Source organism: Nicotiana sylvestris, chromosome 12 (assembly GCF_000393655.2).
Source record: "Nicotiana sylvestris chromosome 12, ASM39365v2, whole genome shotgun sequence".
NCBI lineage: Eukaryota > Viridiplantae > Streptophyta > Magnoliopsida > Solanales > Solanaceae > Nicotiana > Nicotiana sylvestris.
Genome location: NC_091068.1, coordinates 94,936,711 through 94,950,582, shown reverse-complemented (window position 1 = coordinate 94,950,582; position 13,872 = coordinate 94,936,711). Strand labels below are relative to the sequence as shown.

General features: G+C 38.0%; 1 pseudogene; it reads right to left on the bottom strand.

Moving 5' to 3' along the window:
* Positions 1–5,007: 5,007 nt before the first annotated feature.
* On the bottom strand, positions 5,008–9,796 carry LOC104224553 (probable GPI-anchored adhesin-like protein PGA55; annotated as a pseudogene).
* Between the last annotated feature and the right edge of the window lie 4,076 nt (positions 9,797–13,872).

Below are 13,872 nucleotides of genomic sequence, written 5' to 3'. Positions count from 1 at the left end.
CTGAATATCGGCGTGATAACTATTAGGCAAACGCAATAAGCGGTAAATGATCTTCCCAACTTCCCTTGAAGTCTAAGACACAAGCTCGCAACATATCTTCGAGTGTCTGAATAGTGTGTTCGGCTTGTCCGTCGGTCTACGGATAAAATGCTATACTAAGCTTAACAAGAGTACCCAAACCTTCTTGAAAAGACCTCCAGAAATTAGCTGTAAATTGGACACCTCTGTCAGATATAATAGAAAATGGAACTCCATGTAGCCGAACTATTTCCTTGATATACAAGATCGCATAGTCTTCAGCTGAATAGGTGGTCCTAACTGGGAGAAAGTGAGCTGATTTCGTCAGCCTATCCACAATGACCCAAATAGAATTGAACTTACGGCGAGAATTGGGCAATCCTGTAATGAAATCCATATTAATCGATTCCCATTTCCAAGCTGGAATCTCAATATTTTGAAGTAGCCCTCTAGGTTTCTGGTGTTCAGCTTTAACCTGCTGGCAATTGGGACACTGAGCCACAAATGTGGCTATATCTTTCTTCATGTCGTTCCACCAGTATAGCTGACGAAGATCATGATACATTTTGGTTGAACCAGGATGAACTGAGTACCGAGACTGGTGCATCTCTGTCATAATTTGCTTACGAAGCTCCCCAACATTAGGTACACACCATCGGCCTTTATATTTTAGAATTCCATTATCAGATTGCTCGAACAACTGCTTCTTTTGAAAAGGGATGCTCTCTTTAATCTTGACTAGCTCCGGATCCTCAAATTGACGCATTTCTACCTCAGCTACCAGTGATGACCCAACAATATTTTAGACTACTACACCCTGGTCACCTGTATCATGTAGTCGCACACTCAGTTAGCCAATCGATATATCTCCTTAGTCATTTCTAATTTCCCAACTTCTACATGCTTCAAGCTGCCCATGGATTTGCGACTCAATGCATCAGCTACCACATTCGCTTTGCCCGGATGGTACAAAATATCCACATCATAGTCCTTCAGCAATTCAAGCCATCTCCTTTGTCTCAAGTTCAAGTCTTTCTGCTTAAATATATATTGTAAACTTTTGTGATCTGTATAGATATCCACATGAACACCATAAAGATAATGACGCCATATTTTCAAGGCAAATATAACGGCTGCTAACTCAATATCGTGAGTCGGATAATTGTATTCGTGCTTCCGCAACTGCCTCAAAGCATATGCAATAACTTTTCCATGCTGCATTAGAACACATCCCAATCCTACCCTGGATGCATCACAATATACCACATAACCTTCAGATCCCTCAGGAAGTGCTAGAACAGGTGCCGATGTTAAGCGTTTCTTCAACTCTCACACTCACGGACCTATCAGCAATACCGAGGGTCTGGTGTTGGGCCTGGGAGCCCACTATTCGAGTCAGCAATTGTACAACACTCCGCATATTTAGGTCCTGATCAGGAACAACTGGGAGAGGGACTGGAGGTATGTTAGCTCCTCTACGCCCTTCCAGGGGTGGTGGGGGTGCTGCCTCGGAAGCTTGAGAATCAGCCTCATTCTGTGGCTCATGTTGATCTACATTAGCAGGTGGCACCTGACTTGTGCCTTCTCCCGCATCCTCATCCAACCTTTGAATAAATTTCATAGCCACTTGTCGTCTCGTAGTATTAGGCATCACTGAGAAGGTAAACAAAAAGAGAATTAGGAATGAACACTTATGATTAGGCTCTATTGCACGATCTAGATCAAGAAGAAAGTAATAATCCTAAATGCCCAATAGCCTCATGTTTATAAGTGTGGTGCAAAACACACCATAAACAAGACTCTACTAGACACGGTTTGCAGACTCCCTAGGATTGACCTGCTCTGATACCAAGTTTGTCACACCCCAGCCTTGGGAGGTGTGGCTGGCACCCGATGCCCGAAGGCCTGAGCGAACCAACTATGAGATATGATCTGAAATATAATAACCTGCAGGCAGAAGAGCCCAAAATGACATATATATATATATATATATATATATATATATATATATAACCTAGGCCAACAAGGCTGCAACAACAGTATAACAGCTACCCAGGAGGCCGATAGGGTCATACGAAAAATATATATATACAATGACCGTTAGTCTGCAAGCCTCTAAGAGTGTAAGACAATCTCAACAGGGCGGGACAAAGCACCCGACATGCCCAAAACCACACATATACATCTGTAATAGTACCTATGAACTTAAAGTCAGCAACTCCGAAGAAGTGGAGTGCGAAACCCAACGCTGATCCTGGGGGTCCTACTGAGGAGGCACGCCGCTCTGTCTATCCGAACCTGTGGGCATGAACACAACGCATAAAAATGCGTCAGTACGAAATATGTACTGAATATGTAGGGCGACAAGTGTAACATGAAAAATGTAATTAACAAGAGAAGAGATATAGAGACAATTTGAATTCTGAAACTAGCCTCGGTAGGAAACTAAAATTCAACATGGATATAAATGTATGCTCGTGAAATCGTCGTTCACTATTGATACTTATAATATATCACATTATATAATAATAAATCCCTCTGTGGGGCTATAATATCCATAACATACCCGGCCATAATAAAGGCTCGGTAGAATCGTACCCGGTCACGTGAAGCTCGGTAATCCCAACTGATCAGTGGTTACACAATATGTGTCATACCCGGCCGTCTATAGTGCGGCTCAGTAATGAAAGTAAATACATACATATACTAAATCATGAATTATATAAGTGAAATGTGAAACCAACCTTAAAAGACGTATTCTAAGAAGAGTCAAAGTGGCCTACCATCATTATTCCTCGACTATCATGGTTGTTGCTAAAATATTTAATTTTTTTTACTACGAGCCAACAAGTACTAAGAACATGAGAGTTATGTATTATGAATACCTTTGAAGTAAGTGTTAATTATTCATGATTTATATGAACGTCGAAAGGAGAACGAGTAAAAAGACACTAGTTCTTTTTAAGCAAGGAACAAGGAAATCCGAGAATTCATAGATATCCTCTAGAGTAAGCAATCTATGAGAAAGGATCAGGTCTAAGCATCTTTATAAGTTGAAGGTGAAATAACTCGAATCCGACGAGACAATTCGATAAATGTTTATTCGAATTCTAGTCATGCCGAAAAGTATAGCGAAAGCCCTACACACCTTGTCGATGGAGTTATATACTGTTTCCGAGACCTCGAAAGCCTTAGTAATGATTTCCTACATAATACGAACCACTCAAAATCAAATTCAAGCTCATAGCTTATATAATTCTTCATTTAGACATTTACGCGAACAACTTGTGGCCATGAATTTGTAGACTCTTTTGTAGATTAATTTCCCCCCAACACAAAATTTTACTTTACTACATCTCCTCATCGACAAGATTCCATCCATGTCTTCACAGATCCAAATAACACAATAAAACCATATAGAACAGCCCCAACAATCAAGCCATATTAAGAACATTTTTTTAAGAGAGGTTTCTTAAAAAAATCAAGAACATTTCTATAGAGGTTTCAACTATTTCTTAGGAATTCTTATGGTAGAAGTTTACAAAGATCAAAGAGGAAGTTAAATCATACCTTATGTGACCAGAATTACTCAAAATTCGAAATTACTTCAAGGCGGAGTCTTGCTATGAAAAGTGAAACACCGAAGAATTCACGATTCCGAAGTTACCATGGTGTTCTCCATCTTGAGGATGACTAAATTGTTGTTATCATTGGCTAGATGGATGGGAGGAGTTTGAGAGGAAATCCCTAGGTGTTAGGTTCTGTTTTGGAGAGGATAAAACGCAGGGATTTCAGTTTTAAAGAATGACTTAAATAAAAAAAATTTAACTAAACCCGACTAAGCACACTGTTCCCGTAACAATGTGCACCCCTGTACGAAAAGGTTAATATTTCTCTATTTCGAAGTCGTATTAACGAACGGTTTATTGCGTTGGAAACTAGACTCATAGACCTTCAATTTGGTAGGTAGAACACACCATAACTCCCAGTATATTGAGAGAAAATCTCATCAACAGTTTATCCAAATTCCAGTAAAATTTAAACCCGTAACTTGCGGCGATCTTTGTCGAATTTTTAATCACAACTCAAATGACTTCCAATCTTAACGTATAACTATCGGATCATTTAAATATCTCATAGAAATTATCTTCCTACCGAATTAGCCCATTTACAGCATGATAACGCCAAATACACAAGGTGTAACACCCCCTTGTACTTTCAAATGCTACTAAACCAATTTATTATATGATCTTAACTTGTCATTTGTCTTCTAACAATCTGTTCCGCTTGATTACTTGTGAAGCACTAAGAAATTGTGGCTTATTTCTTTTCAGATATGATAATTTCTTCTCAAAGTTGCTCGTGAAAGATTCGTATAACTGATTCCGACTTATTTAGAATTAAGGTGTAGTTGATTCATTGTTGTTCCTGAAAGGTACTTACAAAAGCTTCCAGCTGAAATTCTCTGAACACTTTGCTAATGACTTATTTTATTATAGTGTTGGTTTGGAGCAACAGTAAAGTTGTCTATGTGACTAATAGCTCACCCATTCGAGCCGTGGAGCAGCCACTAATGTTTTCATTGTGGTAGGCTGCTACATCCCACCCCTTGGAGTGCGGCCCTTCCCTGACCGTGAACGCGCGATGCTTGTGCACCGAGCTGCCCTTTTACATTAGCATTTAGTAGTAAAAGTTCATGTAGTGTAAGTGTATAACCATCTATTTTATCTTGAATATATATTTTAACATAGCTCATTTGACCCACAGTTTGCACTGATGAACTAGAATAAGCGAGGCCAAGGCCTATGATTTTAGAAACCACAGGATTAATATTTTACAGTGGACCTTCTTGTAACAATCCAAAATTTAGTTAGCATCACAATTTTATGTTTAGCTTGTTCTGTTTGACAAAGAATAGAACGAATAAGCTTATTAGAAACTGGTAGGAAATGTATATCAGATAGTGAGCTGCAACATTTTCATTGATCATATACTGATCAGTCAATCCTTTAATTATAAATCCACAACAAAAACCATATGGATTGCCAAAATTTTTTACTACTAAATACATACATGACCTAGTGACCGTAGTCAGTGTGGCTATATAGGTGTTACAATGACATATAATACTCTCTCTAGCTGAAGCATTATATGCATATCTATTTTCCTGCAAAACCTTATTGTAAACAAGTTTGGACTCAAATCAAGCTTCTATAAAGCAATTGCTTCCCAGGATATCAGTGAAATTCTAGCTGTTTTTATTATTTATGTGCTCAGTCAATGTCAAGCACGATCGCTAACCTGTTTCTTCAATATATTTCAGTTAGTTCCAAAGGTTACCTTTCAGCTATATCTGTCAAAACATTTTCTGTGGGCTTCTTTCCTCATGATCAGTGAATTAGCTAGAGCCTAGAAAGTGTACATAGCTAATTTGCTTACCTTTATAATTCTTGTAAAAAAATTCTCAAATAACTATCTTGGCAAGTTTTACTCCAACTCCAATACACCATTGAATTCATACTTCAGGGAGTGGAACAATTGTTTCAAATGCTTCTACAAGCATTGCCACTCTTCTTTTCCTTGCAGGAGTTAGCTTATTAACCATGTGCTGCACTGCATTATCGAGCATCCATTGTTCAGCTTTTCTCCTCTCGTCAGACATTTGGTGCCTCAAATCAACTTTTTCTTGTTCTTGATCAAGTGTAGGGGGCAGAAGCTGAGGGGGTTGTGGTCTGATTTTCCTATCTCTTTCCAGTGCCTTTATCGATCTCTTAAGGAGGATCAATTTCTTCAGCTTGCTCCAGTTCTTGGACTTTGGTTGCTCAAGTTTGCTCTTGGCATGTCGTATCACACTCTCTTCCTCTTCACCGATAGCATTAGCAGCTAGCTCCTTTGTTTCTTGACCTAACACAATTCCTCCTTCATTCATTTCATGATGTCTCAAGCTTTCACAAAAGGAATTTGAACTATTTTGCTCTCCACTAGTGACACTCTGTGTATCAGATGAATCATCTTGAGTTGATGTTGTTAGGATTTGACTAACTGCTTCTCTTATGAGATTGACAGCATCATTTCTGCTGAAACTTCTCGCGTAGTGGCTCGTATAAGGGTCTTCCCTATTTGTATCTGCATCATCCTTTGTTTTAGAGGAATCTTGAAAAGAGTTGCCGGTGTTCAATGCAGCTGGTGTGTTGTTGTCTTCTACCTCATCATCCGTTCCATCAAGTAGTTCGCTCCCTACTTTTGATATAACATCTGATAGTACATGCTGCGATATCATGTGCCACATGCTGATGTGCTTCTGTTTGTTTACTTGTCTTCTGTATGTTCCATCATCACCTTCCAATTCAGTTATCTTTTCGTTCTCATCGCTGGATACAGTAGTACTTTCTCTTGCCTCACATTCAGAAGCGGAAGAGACATTAATGTCAGTTTCTGGTGCTACATCGCCATCATTGGTTAGAGAATCATTTGAACGACTGCACTCCTCTTTTTCATGACTTGCTATGGAGACATTAATCGGATCTTCAGGTTCTAACTTTGAATGTTCATCTTCCTTAACTTCTGTCTTAGCTTTTCCTTCCACCGATATCTTATCACTTGAAGTGCCTGTTACTTCATCCAACTCCTCTTTGCCTGTTACTGGTTGTAAAATTATCATTTGAGTATCATGATCTTTGAACGACCAATCATCTTCTGCACTCCTTACATCTACGCGTTTAGAATACTTTTCACCAACTTTAGGTTCTGATACAAATAATGCCTCGGGCTTAAACACTGTCTTGTCCATGTTGGAGACTAATGCATTCCCCTTTCCTGCAATCTGCAAGTTGTCTTCATTTTTTAGTTTTCAGTTTAGGAAACATTCCTCCTTGAGGCGGAACCACAGTTTGAAATGCTGTTACAAGCAGTCCCACTTTTCTTTTCTGAGTTGGAGCAAGCTGACTTATCGCTTGCTGTAGTGCATAGTCAAGCATCCATTCTTCTGCCCTTTTCCTCTCATCCGCTGTTTGATGTTTCAGATTAACCTTTTCTGCTTCAGGATCAGGCTCCAGCTGCAGATACCGTGGCTTCCTTGGGTTGAATTGTCTCACCTTTTCTAATTCCTTGATGAATCGTTGGAGAAGAATCCATCTTTTAAGATTGCTCCAGTGCTTTCGTGTTTTCTTCTCAGCTTTGTTTGTGACTTGTCCTTCTGTTTTCTGTTTGTGCGGGCTGCCAATATTGTCTCTGGTAATACTTTCTTCATCTGAGTCAGATGCCTTATCACATTCTTCATTCTTGGTGTCAGACTCCATGAAGTTTTCTTCAGTACAGACTGTTGTATAGTAAACATTAAAATCAATAATTCATGTCGCTTCCTTAATATAGAACTTATAAAAGGAGGGGATAGGAAACAATCATACGTTGACAAAACATTAAATAAAACTAAAGAAACAAATATAAGTAATAATGTTCCACCTTCACTTGTTACTGATTGATCATCTGATGACTGGTCTTGAACTTCTGGAATAAGAATTCTCTCAATTGCTTCTCGTACTAGCTTAATGGCGAAAAGCTTGCACACTTCAATCTCCTGGTTATCTGTATCCTGATTTGTAGTCATTGATTCTCGCCCGGGAAAATTCAAAAATGAATCAGAACTTTCTGCAGAACATGATTTGTTGCCCTCATTCTTGTGATTTTCTTCACCGGCTCCACAGGTCAGTTTGGTATCCAATTCTGTAGATACCTCAGGGATCATATATCTATGAAGCAGGCTCCACGTGCTCCTATGCTCCTGGGCTGAGGCATTGGATTCAGCATCTTCAGTTAGAGGATAATTCCTGGATTCAGAGTCTCCTATTGGACATGACGCATTATCAAGGTCCTCGGTTGGATTAGCTTTGCCATCCTTCTCCTTCAAATCCTCTCTGAGTTCCATTCCAGTGTTGCTAGCTGAAGCAGAAGAAAAATCAGTGCTACATTTTGCTGCAACAAGATCATCGCGTACCGATCTTGTTTTAATGGCAAATGGTTCATTCTTATTAAGTTCTCTGTTGATATTTTCATCCTTCTCACTTATAGTGACATTGTCACCTGACTTGATGAGAAGAGGCAGAGAAAGCTTATGATAGAAATCAGCATCTACGTCCTCGTCATCGCAAACAATTGATGCGGTTACACTCTGATTGCTCGACCCTACATCATCATCGCTAACAGAAGTGCAATCATCCCAGTCTCCTTCTATACAATTGTAGCACTTAAACAATATGTCCTGCTCGAGTGTAGAATATTTCCTCATTATGTTGATTGTCTCCTGGTAACTTCTCTCTGGAAATGAAGTTTCACCAGATGCAATTTCAGCAAGACCAGTAAATTCAATTGCCTCATTTTCTCCATAAACTACACGATCATGCATGCTCAATGGCGTCTTTCCATTTCCATCAACAGCAATTTGATCTCCTTTTATGGACTCACCTACTAGTCTAATGCTTTTCTGTGATTTAAAGAGTATTTTCCTTGTGTAGACACGCTTTACTGGGGGCGACGGATTATTATTGAGAGAACAGTGATGGTATGAACAAACTCTCACTTTTGAAATCCTGTCTGATTCACTTTGTCCAGGATGAAGTTCCACATGTTTAGGGAACTTCAAATCCTTAAGAGTGGAAGAACAAGTTGACTTAACTGGAACTTGGTGGTAATTTGAGTTAAACCTCTTGGATTTAGAACTAGCCTTGTTTATCAAAATCTTCACACTTCTAAAGCTAGATGTCCGACTAGATGAAGCTGAAGAATCTGATCGAAAATAAGATGGACTTGAACTGTGAGAACTTGCTTGGAAATGACCCCTTTTCCCTTTAGAACAGCTAGTTGCCTTCATATAAGATGGCTGTTGAGGGGTTGATGCATAATCCGAGGGAGAATTAGTCGGCTGCTTGACGCTTGTTCTTGACCTTCTACCAAAAGTTTTCATTTTATTTTTCAAGTCAGTTCTGTTGCTATCGTTCTTCTGAACTTGTGGCTCATCGACGAATAATCTTGACCTTGATGAATCAACGACATCAAGCCATCGGATTCAAACCATCCCTGTAACATTAAAAGGGTAGTTCAGTTATTGAGAACTTTGCAGAAATGAGTAAACTGATCTTCTTCTTTCTTTAAACAAGTTATCAACTTTGAGGAAGAGACTTTCATAAAATTAGCAAGAAAGAAAAAGTACAGAATTCTGTCTTTATTAGTCCATTTGATAATTCATTTCTTGGGAGATTCTTTTCTACTCAGTTTCAGCAATTGATCATTAGTTTCTTTGATCAATACAAGGATTTATAAACTTACATGAGAACTTCCTTTCTTTGCATCATAGCAGCTTGGGACCTTTGATGAGGAATCTGGCATTTGAAACTAGACTTGGTTTGCTCTTAGTTTTGATTATTGGCTGATGATCAATGAAAAAGGCAAGTATACCGGGATTTTTTGATTGCTTTGAGGATCGTTTCAAGTAAAGACAGTACTTTATTGGAGACAGCCTCTTTGTCCCAGGGTAGGGGTACACACTACCCTCCCCATACCCTACTTGTGGGATTATAGTGGGTTGTTGTTATTATACAGTTTTGGATACCTGAAAGATCCTAGTTTGTTTGGTTTCTTAATGGTGTCTTTCCCATCTCTCTGCCTACATGTCAAGCTATGAGCTAGTTTTTTTAAGTATTAGGTAGGCGAAAAAAATCCGTAAAACACTTGCTTCCAACTTTCGAGAGGTCCTTTATTCTCATAGCTCAAACTCAAGATCTCTGTTATATGGCGGAGGGATCTCCATCTTTTGCTTTGAGGTAGTGTTCATTCAATGCCATTAACCCCTCCAAGATTTAACTTCTTTTTATTGGGAAAGATTTCTTTATTTTTTTTTTTTTTTAAAAAAGAATCTTTTACTAGTTCTTTTTGGAAGGTTGTTCAAATGTTTTTTTCTGCTGTGTTGGAGTTGACTGTATTTAATACATGAATGATAGTGATTCCCTTCTTTTGGATTATTGAGGTAGTTGTCAAGAAAGTTAAGTTATCTTGTTAGATGTTCTTTTTTTAAGTATATGGCTCACATAAAAGAGAATAGATCCCAAAGCTTGTTTTTGGATAAAAGTAATTGGTTTTTTCTTGATTCGCATAATCAGATTAGCAGTAAGTAGACACCTTGGATCTAGATCATGCTATTGACATATTCTTTGCATGTATTGTACTATACGCATAGTTGCATACCTTGGAATATGAAAAAAAAAAAAGAAGGAACCATTTTGACATGATATTTCTGATTTTCAATAAATGTGGTTGAGATTTTAACTTATACAGAGTAGGTGAGCAGGTGTTGTTGACTCTGCCATTGTTGATTAATAATCATGTATTAATCAGATTATCATAGATATTGCTTCTATGATTTTTACGGTCAAGTACAACATATAAGTCTTGTAATATTCAACAAAAAGAAAGTCTTGTCACAAAAAATATCAAGGAAGACAAAAATATGAAAATGAGTTTATATATTTCTTTTAATTATGCGGTGCACTTGCGAGCCAAAAAATAACCGTATAACTGTCCAGAAGATGCCAATTTTCAGGAGCAGTTTGCGATTCATTCTGCGAGCCTTAAGACTAATATGCGACCCAAAAGAAATTGGGCGTGGATATCGTCAAAAACACACATTGGCCTGGTTATAATATGCAAGTACAACTGGCCCCATGTAAAAGTACAAGAGGGGAGGGGTGAATTGTATGCCTATTAAAAATTTAGTCGATTATATTTAGACTCAGTCGACTGATACGGAGACAACATGTACAAAGTTGTTAGTCCTTTCGATTTAAACAAGTATAAATCATCACAAACAGTAAACGCACAGAATATAATATGAGAGCGATAAGGTAAATGACACCAGGAATTTTTGTACTGGTCCGAAACTAATGTGGTATCTTAATCCAGTCTCCTTGGATTTCAAAAAGGTTATCTCTTTGAGCTCTTTATAATTTGAGTTTGTACAGCCTTTGTGATTTTCAGCATTCACCACCAACGGTTACAAGGTTGGTTTTCACTCGATCACCAACAACGAACAAGGGTTGGTTTTGACATGCTCACCAATAACGTGTAAGATTGGTTTTCACTCGCTCACCAACAACGACACTTTGGTTTTAACTCGCTTACCAATGAAATGAACAATGACACAACATCTTAATATTTTTCTCTTTCTCTCTATCGTTTATGAAACTTGTAAACTTAAGAATACAATGCTTGACTAAGGTTTAGAAAGAGTAGGAAGGTTGTCTGCGAAGCTGGTGCCGAGAAGTGTCTTCAACTCTTCTTTATATAGTTGTTACTTTTGTTGCTAGTATCTTTAGTTCATATTTGTTGTAGATCTTTCTTGATATGGTTTACTGATTTTCCTCATAGATGAAGTGCTTGGTTCTTTTTGAGATTTGACCGTGGCAAGAAATTCTTTTTATAGCAGTGGTATCATTAATTCCTTTTCCAAAAATTGATTGCTCCAAAATATACTAGAATAGCAAATCACTTCTATATTAGGTAACATACCCTTGACGATGCTTTTACCAAGCTTGCATTTGGACTTCTTTACCTTATTAGAAGAGAATCTTGATTTAAAAAATGATTCTTTAACGATTGATCTCATTCCTTTTATAACTCAATACCGACATCTCCTTATTCATTGCCTATGTAAGAACTTGCAGAATATTCTTCTTAGAATATTAGCTACCTTCTTTCCTTTCGTGCAAGATCACCCATAAGATTAGTCTTCTAGCTGTAGCTTCTCATTATAGAATAATCTTAAATAATCCTTATTTATTCGCTGATGAACTTGGAACTTTTCTTGTGCACTACATGAATTTGATATTCCCTTAATTTAAGGGTAATTTTCTTTCCTTCAGAGAGTAGGTACTGGAAGGTTTTTCAAGTCTTATTTTGCCTTGCTATTAATTTCCTCCATAGTCTATATATCATAATGTCTCGTATTACTAGTAGATATTCTCCATCCTTTTGATAGTCACAATATTCCTTGATCAACGTAGCACATTTTCTTATTGAAATATTTCATGTTATCTCCTTCAATCTTCTGATTTCTTTCCTTTTGTTTTTCTTGTACCAATCTTCTAAAGATCTTCTATAATTTTGTCACAACCTAAAATCCAACAAGTCGTGATGGCACCTAATCCAACCCGCTAGATAAGCCAATTAACAACTATCCAATTTAATGAGATTTATCAAGAGAAGAGATAATAAAACCGCTTTTACACAAAGAATTCCCAAGGATTGGTAGTACAAATCATGAGCGTCTAAGATTTAGATTTCTTTACAAAACTGAACTGAAATAATTACAACAACTGTTTGAAATGTAAATGAACAGAATTCAAATCTAATGCTACCAAGGACTAGTGATAGCCATAACTAGAATGCAAGTACATCTTCCGATCCAGCTCTCGCAATACGCAGCAACATCAACATCCAATATCTGCACGCAAGGTGCAGAAGTGTAGTATGAGTACAACCGACCTCATATACTCAATAAGTAATAAACCTAACCTTAGGTTAAAAGTAGTGATGAGCTGGAATAAAGATCGGAGTCCAACACCAATAGCCAACAACAGTTCATAACAAAATAATAGTAATGGTACAAGAAACATACTCAGATATAAGACGCTCAACTCGTTCACGGTTCCTAAAAAATAGGCATGACTTTCAAGTATATCAGTGAAAACCTAATTATCTTACCGAAATTACCAAAATAAGAGTAGGTATGTAAAATTGTGATTTTTTTCAAAAATTTTCAACAACAGATAAGGTGTTTCATTATCAAATGGCATGAGGAAAATACATCTCTACACCTACATGCCAGGTGTGCATGTCAAATATAATGTATCTCAGTGATGAACTCATGTACTCACACTCTTAGAGTACTCAATCTCATGGTCTCACTCTCTCGCTCATCACGCTAGATACTCAACACTGTACGGGGCAAATCCAGCCCAACCAAACATGAATACAATCTCACGCTCAGTACTTTTTATAGCCAATCCAGTCCAGGCAAGATCCATCCCAAATATATACATAGCAACTGACAGTCAGTCACTCAGTACCGTATAAGGCCAATCCAACCTAGGGAAAATCCATCCCCAAATATAAATAATTCGGGCAAGATCCATGCCCAGGGAAGATCTATCCTTCAATATAAATCAATTGCGCTCACTGGGGGTGTACAGGCTCCGGAGGGGCTCCTTCAGCCCAAGTGCTATAATAAGCAAAATTCAGGCATAAATAAATAAAAACATATCGTGCGTTTAGCCCGATCCCATAAATATCACTCACACTCAGGCCCTCGGCCTCACTCAATCATTAATCTCTCTAGTCTCTCGGGCTCACAATGTCATGAAATTAGCCCAAAAATGATAATATGATGTATCAATAATAGCTACAAAGACTGAAATATGATATGCAATGAATAAATATGACTGAGTACAAAATTTCAATTTTTAACATATAATTCAACAGCAGAAATGACCTCAGTGGGTCTCAATAATACCAACATATGCCTAAGCATGAGTTACAGCTCAGTTTCTCTAACACATGGAAAAATAACAGTTAATTGACTACACAGCTCTACGGAATCGATTGAGTCACAATTACTATGGTACACACCCACACGCCTATCACCTAGCATGTGCGTCACCCCCAAACAAATCACATAACACGTATAATCAGGGTTCATACCCTTAGCTCCAAGTTTAGAAGTGTTACTTACCTTGAACAAGACAAATTCAATGCCGAGCAAGCCAAGCGATGCTCCAAAAATGCCATCTCATGTGTACCGACCTCCGA